The sequence below is a fragment of the Spea bombifrons genome, chromosome 1 (assembly GCF_027358695.1).
Source record: "Spea bombifrons isolate aSpeBom1 chromosome 1, aSpeBom1.2.pri, whole genome shotgun sequence".
NCBI classification, from domain to species: domain Eukaryota; kingdom Metazoa; phylum Chordata; class Amphibia; order Anura; family Pelobatidae; genus Spea; species Spea bombifrons.
In genome coordinates, this window is record NC_071087.1 from 113,043,705 (window position 1) to 113,054,919 (window position 11,215).

Below are 11,215 nucleotides of genomic sequence, written 5' to 3' on the forward strand. Positions count from 1 at the left end.
GCTGTCCCTGGCTGAATGTGATGAGAGTGAGAGTGTCATTCATCACTAAACTGGCTCTTGTAGTCCCCTCAATCCTTAGGTATGCAGGCTTCTCCCAAGGGGACGAAAAGAGCCAGTTTCCTAGTACAATCTATGACCTCCTTCCACCTGGAACCACCTAAATAATGCCAGCAGTTAGGGGCCTGGGTCCATTGGGGTGTATTCGCTAATGCTGAGAGTTTGCAGGAGCCAGCACTGTATATCGCATAGTTCAATGTGCAAGGAGACATGAAGGAAATCTTGTTAAATTTAGTATACATTATCCAGGACCAGTGACGGTTTTTCCACCTTTAATGTGACCTATAACATGAACAATTCAATTGCAAAACAAGCTGAAATCTTTGAGGGGGAAAAACTCACAGTAACCTGGTTGCATACATGTGCACACCCTTCACTAAAACTTTGCTGAAGCTCCCTTTGATTTTATTACAGCAGTCAGTCTTTTTCGGTAGGAGTCTATTAGCATGGCAGATCTAGACATCTAGGCAATATTTGCCCACTCTTTGCAAAAGCGCTCCAAATCCATCAGATTGTGAGGACATCTCCTGTGCACAGCCCTCTTCAGTTCACCCCACATACGTTCAATTGGATTCAGGTCTGGGCCATTCCAAAATGCTTATCTTCTGGTGAAGCCATGCTTTTATGGATTTGGATGCGTGCTTTGGGTCGTTGTGCTGAAAGATGAACTTCATCTTCCTAACCGACGCCTGAAGGTTTTATGCCAAAATTGCCTGGTATTTGGAACTGTTCATAATTCCCTCCACCTTGATTAAGGCCCTGGTTCTAGCTGAAGAAAAACAGCCCCAAAGCATGATGCTGCCACCACCATGCTTCACTGTGGGTATGGTGTTCTGGGGTGATGTGCATACCTGGGAACTTCCCGGGTGAAGCATAGCTGCTCCGGGTCAAGACCCGAATCCTTACACGCCCGCTCCCTGCCCATTTTCCCTTTAAATGGGGGTGTTTCCTATCAGTGGGACCGCCCACCAACATCAGAGGGTAGGGGTTACATCACAAAAATGTGATCCTAAAGGACCAGGGACTTTTTGCCCATGTTAGCAGTGATGTCACAGGGTCCCCTGTGCTAACAGAGATCAATTGGGTCATAAAAGACCCCAATACATTGAGCGAAATGTAAAAATTAAAAAAATGTTTTAAGAAAAAAAAAAATCCCCCATCTAACCGAGTAATAAATTTAAAAATCCTTTTACCACCCACCTACAACGCTCCCCAGTTACCTTAAAAAATATGAATAAAAATACAGTGGTGTTATTGGGGTGTAGTTAACTAAATTAAGGGATATTACTGGATGTAAAACAAGATTTGTTTATGACGTTGCCCATTTAAACGGCAAAAAAATAAAAAAACAGAATTACGAAGAATGAGTTAGCGTTAACTTTAAAAGAGATGGGTAATCCTATGGCCTCCTAAAGAAATGTCAAATTGGCCTTAGTAAAATACCCCAGGGATGTCTTGTTTTCATTCACATATGGCTTATAGGGTGGTTTTCAGATCTGTGAGCACTATTGAAGTTATAGACTTTTTAAAAAAAAAGTGATGCATAACTAGTAATATTTGCCATATAACGGCCAATATATTTAAAAATCCTCAGCCTCTAGGGTGGGCTCCAATTCAATTTGTGGTATTTTCCCCCATTGGCTCTAGCTATGTACAATTTACTGTACAAGAAAAATTGCCATTTTTCAATCATACACAAATAATTTATGAATATGATTTAGAAAAAAACATACTTGCACTATATATATATTATATATATATATATATATACACATACATACATAATTTGCGTGGGTGCATTAGTTGAGATAAGAGGGACATGGTAAAAACACAAAAGTTGCTTTTGTCCAGTGGTGTAAAAAAGTCTTGTTCCTTAAAGGGTTGAAGGAGCAAGACTATTACCTCAAATTAGCCAAAGCAGAACTAAGTGCTTTTGATTCTTATCTGTTTTGTAACTCTGACAATTTGTGAGGTCAGAATTTGATCAGATTGTCAGACACATACAGTACAGATTGTGCACCATTTGCAGATACCCCAAAGAGCCGCCAGCAACAATAAAACAAAAAAAACCTGCAGAAATTATATATATAATCTATAACTACACTTGAGATTACTAAATGAGTTTCCATTCTCCTGTTATTTTATAGTGATGGGAGTAAGGAAAAAATTAAAGTCAGTTTTGATTTCGAACATCACACTATAGCAACTCATGTCATGGGAAGTGTCCCCTTATAGGTAAGTTGCAGCCAGGGCCGGCCTTAGGGGTGTGCGACCTGTGCGACCGCACAGGGCGCCATGGTTGCAGGGGCGCCTGACCGGGACTTAGATTAAAGCATCGTTTTTTTTTTTTTTGTTTTTTTTTAAACTTTATTTAACATCATTGATGTTAAATAAAGTTTAAAAAAAAACCGATGCTTTAATCTAAGTCCCGGTCAGGGGCGCCGAGCGGTTGCTCGTGAAGTTCTCGGCAACCGCTCGGCGCCCCTTACTCTCCGTGACTCCGTCGCGGTGCCAGCATCTCATGTTGAGCGCCGGACTATACCGGCGCTCAACATGAAATGCCGGCAGAGCGAGAAGACGGATGCCTCCCGCTCTTACCGCAGGACTCCGGCAACAAGGTAAGTGTGGGGGGGGGGGTAGTTTGAAGGGGCAGGGGGGGGTAGTTTGAAGGGGCAGGGGGGGGGTAGTTTGAAGGGGCAGAGGGGGGGGGTAGTTTGAAGGGGCAGAGGGGGGGGGGTAGTTTGAAGGGGCAGAGGGGGGGGGTAGTTTGAAGGGGCAGAGGGGGGGGTAGTTTGAAGGGGCAGAGGGGGGGGTAGTTTGAAGGGGCAGAGGGGGGGGTAGTTTGAAGGGGCAGAGGGGGGTAGTTTGAAGGGGCAGAGGGGAGGGGTAGTTTGAAGGGGGGTAGTTTGAAGGGGCAGAGTGGGGGGGGTAGTGAGGGGGGGCGCCAGAGGAGTAGTCCGCACAGGGCGCCACAACGCCTAAGGCCGGCTCTGGTTGCAGCCCCACTTGCTGGGGGAATATATAGAATGAAAATTGTGTTTTCTATCTTGTGGGATATTTTTATTTATGTCAAATAAAAGGGGATATATCAACAGAGTCAAGAAAACAATACAGATGCTATGGCAATTGGGAGGTCACACAGGGCAGGCGGGTTGGGGCTATTTTTGTTCTGTACAGATCGTGACGGAAAGATCGTGAAATGAATACAGAAATCTAGTACCATGGAATTCATGTGGCACATGTATCAGGGGATTGGGGGTGAGCCTTTTAGTTATGTAGGTCATTGCTATACAGTACAAGAGTCTAGAGAAAACAACAGACTGAATAAATGTCAAAGGTTGAGGGAACCCGTAAGAGATTGGTGTTATATTTCATATGTAAAGTGCAGGAACAGAAGGACCTCTCCTGGCCACTCTTAGATGAGAGCCCTGGAGAAGAGTCATTGCCTGGAGGCACCACCTGTTACGGTTTTTGGCTAATAAATTGCAATCATTTGAGACATTTGAGCGTATGGATCACAGTCAAAATGGTGCAGATGGTTGGGTGGGCCATAGCACACAAAAGAACAAATTAATACGGTGAGGGTAGAAGTTGCCTTTTTCAAGGGAATATGAGGACATGCTGGAGCAAAGCTTAAGTTCCTTAGCAGGGTGCTAAATTGGGGCTTCAGACTTTTGCACCATTACATGTTTTTCCACTATTTATTCCACCAACATTTACTGCAAGTATGTCGGACAAAAGTTTACATAATACATGGACCAAGAAAGGTTTGTGGTTTAGGCAGAAGAATCTGGCAGATTATATGGAACAAAAGGCTGTGATGTGTCATCAAGTTATATGTTCCTAGAAAGACTCTCAGTGAATATTTTTGGCCCGTTATTACCAAATATGACCCATGGATAGATACCAAGTTACCAGGATTCCTAGGTGGTACAGAGCCTTGTTTTGTGGTCAATTTTGATATGTTGGGGGGGGGGCATGGGGCCTGTAGATAGATGTCAACAGTTCTCACAATCTACTTAATGCCCCAGTTGGTCAGTGGTGTCATATACGGTGCTGACATTAATTAGGTTGACCGTAATGGTCAGGTCAACCACTAAGTAAGCATTAAATGAACAGACTAATACTCTAGATATGCTGAAATAGTATTAGCAATTTTTAAATATAGCTCCTAAATTTTCAAGATGCACATAATCCTGGGACAAAATATGTCCTGTAATTATTAAAAGGGTAGATACGCCCATAGCTTCTTTTCCTAGGGATTGTAAAGAAGGGCCAGCCCCTGTGAGCATCCCCTGCCGGACAAGCTTGGCTGGCTCTGCATTAAGCATATTTAAAATCAGTGAAATTTCTAAGTCACCCATTTGATTATACATTATGCAGGGCCAGATCAACACGTCTTTCTGAAGAAACTTGCCAGTGTTTGTAAAGAATAGTGGGCTGACAGAGCTGAAACCATCTCTCCCTTTAGATGTTATGCACCATTAGAAGTAATAATCTTGCCAATTCTGGGAACCCGAAGGTTAAGATGAATGTTGACACTGAATGTATAGAATTAAGGAGGGATTATCGTGTGTCCATTGCATTTAAATTTGTAAACACTGTTACATATTACACAAGATTCCCTTTCCCCATATTGAGCACATCCATTTAGAAGATGTATTCTGCGGAAATATAATAAACAGATTCTTTAAATGTGTGTCTGTAATATGTAAAAGGGTATTTCTGGAGATTATATGAAAACGTGAAATTGTATCATTAATGCATTTTGTTAATTAAACTGAGTTTACCATCTACAGTGCCCAGGAGAGGGAAGTAAAAAATGAATGCCAAAAGCTGAGACTGGCCTTGCCTACCTTTTTTGGATTTGCCGGGTAATGCCGCCTTGCCTTTTGAAGTATTCGATGCCTCAAAAGCTTTTCTCACATCTGCCACTGAAAGGAACCTCTCTTCCTCATCTTCCTGCTGGCTGGTCTCCTGGGCAGTGGGAACCACTTGGAGATTCAGTGTCCCCGCACAGACCCCTCTGGCACTGCAATTGGTAGGGGTGTCTGCTTCAGCTTCTGATTTATTCTCAAGAGGGTCTGCTTCCAAGACTATCCCCTCCTCATTAACTCCTACAGAACCAATATCTTCCTTCGCAGATTGCAGTGCAGGGTGATCAACATCTTTCCTATTTTCTAGCAAAGACCCCATAGACAATATAGAAGGTTGAAGAAGGTTAATTTGGGAAGAGATACAGATCACTTCAGCAGATGCAAAATGTTCTCTGTCTGGGTCCTTGGTTTTCTCATTTCTCGTAGCTGTGCCATCTTCTCTGTTGTATCCAAACTGCACCCCTTGCTTACCAGTACGTGCTATATCACCCTTGTTCACATCACTTTCTGTTCGTCTCTCCCACCTATCCAAATGTTCTGCACTTTGATATTGTCCTATATTGCCCTTCAAAGTAATTTTTGTCACCTGTCGATTTCCCATCCCGACTTCTGAAAAAGAACGTTCTAATTTCCTCACGCTTCTATGGAGATAGCAGGTTAGGTTTTCACTTTCAGCTCTCCTGTAAAATTTAACTTTATTAATTCTTCTGCTCACAGTACCAGGCTCTTGTCTTGAAAGATCTGTTGTTCTATCTTTCTCTTTGTTGTCAAGAAGATAGACACAAGCAAGGTCCTCTCTTCCACTCCATATTCTGGACTCATCTTCTTCCATTCTATACAAAATCACATTCTTGTTCTTTTCATCTAATCTCAAATCCAATTGCGCCTCCATCATCTCACTCCTGTCTTTAATTAAAACTTCTGCTGAAACATTACCGGTATTCTCTTCCTTCCCATCTACTTTCCGTATTCTTTTCTGAGTAAGATCTCTTCTTGGTGTATTCATAAACCAATTTCCTGACCTAGAATGCCCTTCCATATTCGATATTGCGCAGTCTTCTTTGCTTTCACCTAGTTCCTTAAACGTTTCCAATACACACGTATCGCTCCCTCCTGACAGCTCCAAGTTCTCAGAAGCTTGGAAGGTCATACGTTTCTTGGAAAATGATGCTTCTGCGTTTTCGCCGGGTGTACCATGGATCTGTAAGATGCTGTTCTCGTATATTCCAATATCTGGAGATTTAGACAGCAAAGCAGGCGCATGATTACTCGGCTCATGAAACCTTTTTATATTTCTACTGGCATCTGCCGCATGACAGGATCTGAAATCCACCTCCTGCGTTTGCATGTCTCGTTCTGCAGTCTGAGCTGACCTGTTGAATTTATTATTGTGGTCTGAAACTAAATATTTAGAACTAATTGGATCCATGATGTCGATCTGGTTTCCGCTTGTGAAGAAAAAAAAAAAAGACTACTTTAGGCCCGGTACATTTATTTCTTCTCCAATTGCAGTAAGTCCTCACTGTCCTTGCTCCATGTAGAACACACTCTCTGCATCTTGTTATTTATTTATGGCTAGCTAGAAGAAATAAGAAGCGCCATCAACAGAGGCTCTAATTGCATCCAATGAAGAAAAAAAAAAAAGACTGTTACAAAGACCTTTCGCAAAGATAGGCAATATTACTTTCTAGGAGACAACGCAGAGTTTGGTAACCGAGATCTGAGCAAACAGCCGACTGTTAGAAGCATACGGAAGAGCTGCTTACGTGAATTACGAGCTATAAAAATATTCGTGTGGTAAACACCGAGAAATGAAAGGCGTAACTGGGATAATAATCCAGCTTCCTTCAAAACAAAGTCAAAACAGAAGTTCAAAGGTGGTAAAGAAAACATATAGACAATCAAAGTGAACATGAGCCATTTTCCTTATTAAATGGTAAAGCAAAACTGTAGTTTTCGGTATAAAAAAGGGGTTTTGAGTGCTTTGAACCTTATTCATACATTACAGAACAACAAGTTGTGAGCATTGTTTTTCCAGTAATTTCCAAGTGTCAACATTATCACAACTGAACACTATATTCTCAGAAAAAGAGAATAAGAGTTTAGAAAAAAAGAAAGGGGTGTAGTATTCAAATATAAAAAAATAAAAAAAGCAAAACAATATACCGTGCTGTGATTGACCTTTCTTTTTGGAATGGAGATTTTAGGCAAAGTTCATATAATTATTGGAAAAAATATATACGTATAAATATGTGTTTTATAATTTATTCTCTGGTACATGGCTGACTTTGCTAAGAAAAATAGCTATTTTACTCACCAAAGAGTTGCATCGACATTAATCTGAATTAATTAGGTCAGCCGAGGAAGACTAAACTAGCACAGACAAACGAGGAGTTAAACCTGGAGATAATATCAGCTGGGACATCACAAAGCAAAGTCCCAATCATCCAACTCTCACCTGGCCACAATGGAGTTGTGCTGAAGTCCAATTTCAATAGCTTCTATGGCCTGGTGGTGTAAGGGCCACTTGGAAGTTGAAGGAAGAGACCAATACAAGCAGGACATAAGTACAGCATCCAATAGTTTATGTACAATTATTTTTCTTTAGATGAATCCATGAATATTTTCATGTAGAACCTCTAAAAACCTAGTGCCACTCCTGACATTATTGCATAGGTTTACTAAACTAAACTAAAGGCCACCACAAAATTTAAATTAAACACACACCTCTTAATTAAGTAGATTTACAGGTTATATATCAAAACCTCTGTTAACTCATTGTGTAGCAACGAAACGGCACTTGCCATAATAATTATACACTATACATAAATCAAATGACAAACATCTGTATAGAGTTAACTCTATATTAGATAAATTAGTAATGTTCAGACATCACGTCAGGGCATATGGTTAAAACTTCAGTGCCACCAGGACAGACTGTAACGTCCCCCTGCGGATCCGAAGGGGTTATTCATATGAACTAAAGAAAAAAAAACTACTTTATGACAGCCTTTTTTGGCCAAGGTAAACATTGACACTGAAGTTTGAAACGTGTGGTGTTCAGACTGCTTCGGTATTAATATGGGAGCATTATAAATACAGCATAAATCCTTGTCCTTAAATGGTCAAGTTCTCTAGCCTTTTTCACCGCCCACATTAAATGGATATTAGGACATAACACTAGCCCCAAAGAGTTCATCCTAGCAGAAAGCCTACAATGCTGAATAGTGCTTTGCAGACATGCAGAAGAGAATATAATAGGGGCATTTTTAGTAAGAGGACTTGATGTGTTTCATTGCCACCTGCTGTCACATTAGTATTCCTATTCCAACCAGATGCGAGTTAACCAGGGTGCCATTTTTGTTTTGTAGGTGAGAAAGGCAGCCAAATGCACAAGCCTAAGTTTCAGGCCACCTATTCCACATATTGGCAATGATGAAAGCTAGAGCAATTTTGGCACCAAGCAGTACATTTAGACCAATCGGCAGGTGGGTACAATGCATGTCTTGGGGAGCGTAGTATGTAAAGAAGAAGTCATGCCCATCCTGATATCCATGACGCAAACCTATTGCAGTTTAGAGCGTCACTTGCCGCAATACTTACTGTTCTTCTGTTATATTTGAATTAAGCCTGGAAAACAGTTAAAGTTTCCATCCATCTCCAGCATTTAGAAGATTGTAAATCTGAAAAACATCCCTCAATTTAGGAACCAATTCAAGGTAAATATCCACTCTGTATGAACACCATCATGAGAATTCATCACACTGCTGACAGTGGCACAACAAGAACAGACAGCAACAATTGAAGCTTTCTTTCCAGAGTCTTTAATTTCCATTAAACAAAATAAGTAAACAAAAAATATTATATATACGTATGTAGATTTGCTTTACAAGGAGGATAATCTATACATGTATGTTGTATATAATACATACATACAGTAACAAGGACAAGGACTAAAAGTGCATTATGCATCTACTACAATGGAGTGGAGTATCTGTACATACATATATGTGGAGAAATAAATAGCACATGTAAAGGAAAGATATAAGCATTAGAGAAGAGGTTAACATTTAGAGGATGATGGGCCAGATCAGCGGCATGGCAATTCTTAGCAGCAAGCACGTACACACATGCGCACACACTACGAATCCTGACCCCCTTTTTTTTTTCTTCTTTTTTTTTTTCTTTAACAGTACGGAAAGGAAGATGGTTCTCTCTACGCATACTTGTACAACCCATTTTGGGAATGTTTAAAGGCTTAATACACATTAGAAACAAACATTAGTGAGAATAACATATTACTAGTAAAAAAAATGAAGTGACTGTTTAGGGGCAGTACAGATGCCTGTGTTAGTATGGTTTTGCTCAATTGTATAAAAAAAAAAGGCTTTTAACCTAAAAGGGATATTAATGTTTAAAAATGTAAATACTTACATGTTAAATTCCTCTAGATGTCAGAGAAGCAACACCATATTTTTTTTTTCTAAACATATAGTCCCTCAATAGTACCTATCCATATCCTATTACAGAGGAACATCTTAAGGAATAATTTCTACTCTGCCAATAAAAAGAAAGATGATGGTCAATGCCCCGTGGTAGTTTATTTCAATTGCCATTCAGCTGAAAGAGAAGACTATATAAAATCACACTATAGTATTTTGTCATACGATGCCAATTTAACTAAACAAATCCCATCCCCCCTGTATGTGGGCATTCAGAAAGAGATATGCATACTGCAATTAGAGATATGTCATATACATGGTTACGCTTGACCAACATGAGAATCTTTTCTTCTGTGTATGATGAAAAACAATCTTAAAACCGGTCTTATAAAAGTATGAGCTGTGAAATATCACAAAAGCATTTTTCAAGACTTTAAGGCACATCAAACTCCTTCCAAGCCAGTAAAACTAAGAAAAAGCGAAACATGAATAAAATCTCCTTGTCCGATTGTATAGATTATATACTTGATACCAGCACGTCCGAACATTTCACTCTAAGCATATAAAGCGAATTATGTAACCTCAGCAACATGTTTTAGGGTCTCCAAGGATGAGGACTCCTGTAGTTTGTCTGCGGATCTAAAAATCAATAATCTAGTACTCTTCTCTGCGACAGGTTTTTGCGTATAAGGCCTGTCAGTCTGTCACCAAATCGATATACGAACAGTAGTACAAAAAACTAGCACTAGTGTCACTACATTTAGTCAAGAAGAATACCAATGTTGGTCTTGTTCCTGGATAAATGCCACTAGTGACACTAGTGTACTGTGATAGGTTTTCTTTCTACTTCTATTACATGCTGTCATTGGAATTTCAAGATTAGGTTATAGCACAAGCAGTTGTTTAAAATTGTTTACGTAGAATACTTCATGCTATAAAAGAGATTTGGCTTTACTGTAGTTCATCGCTGCCTTTGGTGACCTGTGAAATTAAGCTTAAACAGACGTAAAACCTTAGCATTTTTTTTTTTTTAGCAACCAAGAGCTACCGGTTACAACGCCACAGGCACAACACATTTCTTGCAAGGGAAATACTTTTGAGACTGCATAGAAAGAGAGAACTGTATAAGTCCTACAGGTATTTGCAGCTAACGTGTCTTGCTACTACATTAACCACAAAACTCAGCTTTTAGAACCTGCAACACCCTTTTAAGACCCTTAGACTGCTATATCCAACTATGGTTGACTATTCAGCATATAATTTCACAAGCCACGATAACCATAATTTAGAAAACTATATGTATATACACAACAAATGGTGCCGACAAATCAAAACACAAAATGTTTGTAACCTGCCATGAACATGAAACTATCCAGTTCCAGTGTTCCCTACTATCAGAATCTTGTACTTGGCAACCTATATGCCTCTTCATTTCTGGGAGAATTGTAACTTTGATATTTTTTATACCGCAACTTCCATAATATATATTCAAATAGCTAGGGCTTTACAGAAAGGCCAACTTCTCTTTACCCCCCACCATAATGGCACTCAGACAAATAATGGTTAAAATTCAGGTGATCATTGACCCTTTAGGACACGATTGCAGGACTGCAGTACTGACGTAACTTCATATTCAAGCTTCTATTATGTACAAAAAAATGGAGGTAGGAATGTTAATGTCACATATTTGCAAGTATGTACATACATTAATTTAAATGTTTATCTTCTGTAGCTCTACAGATTTTAGCAATGTTTTCAACACAAAGAATATAAATAGACAGTGCCTTACTTGGCAGCAACAATAAAAAGAAAAAAAGAACACTGCATCATAGAAAGTTA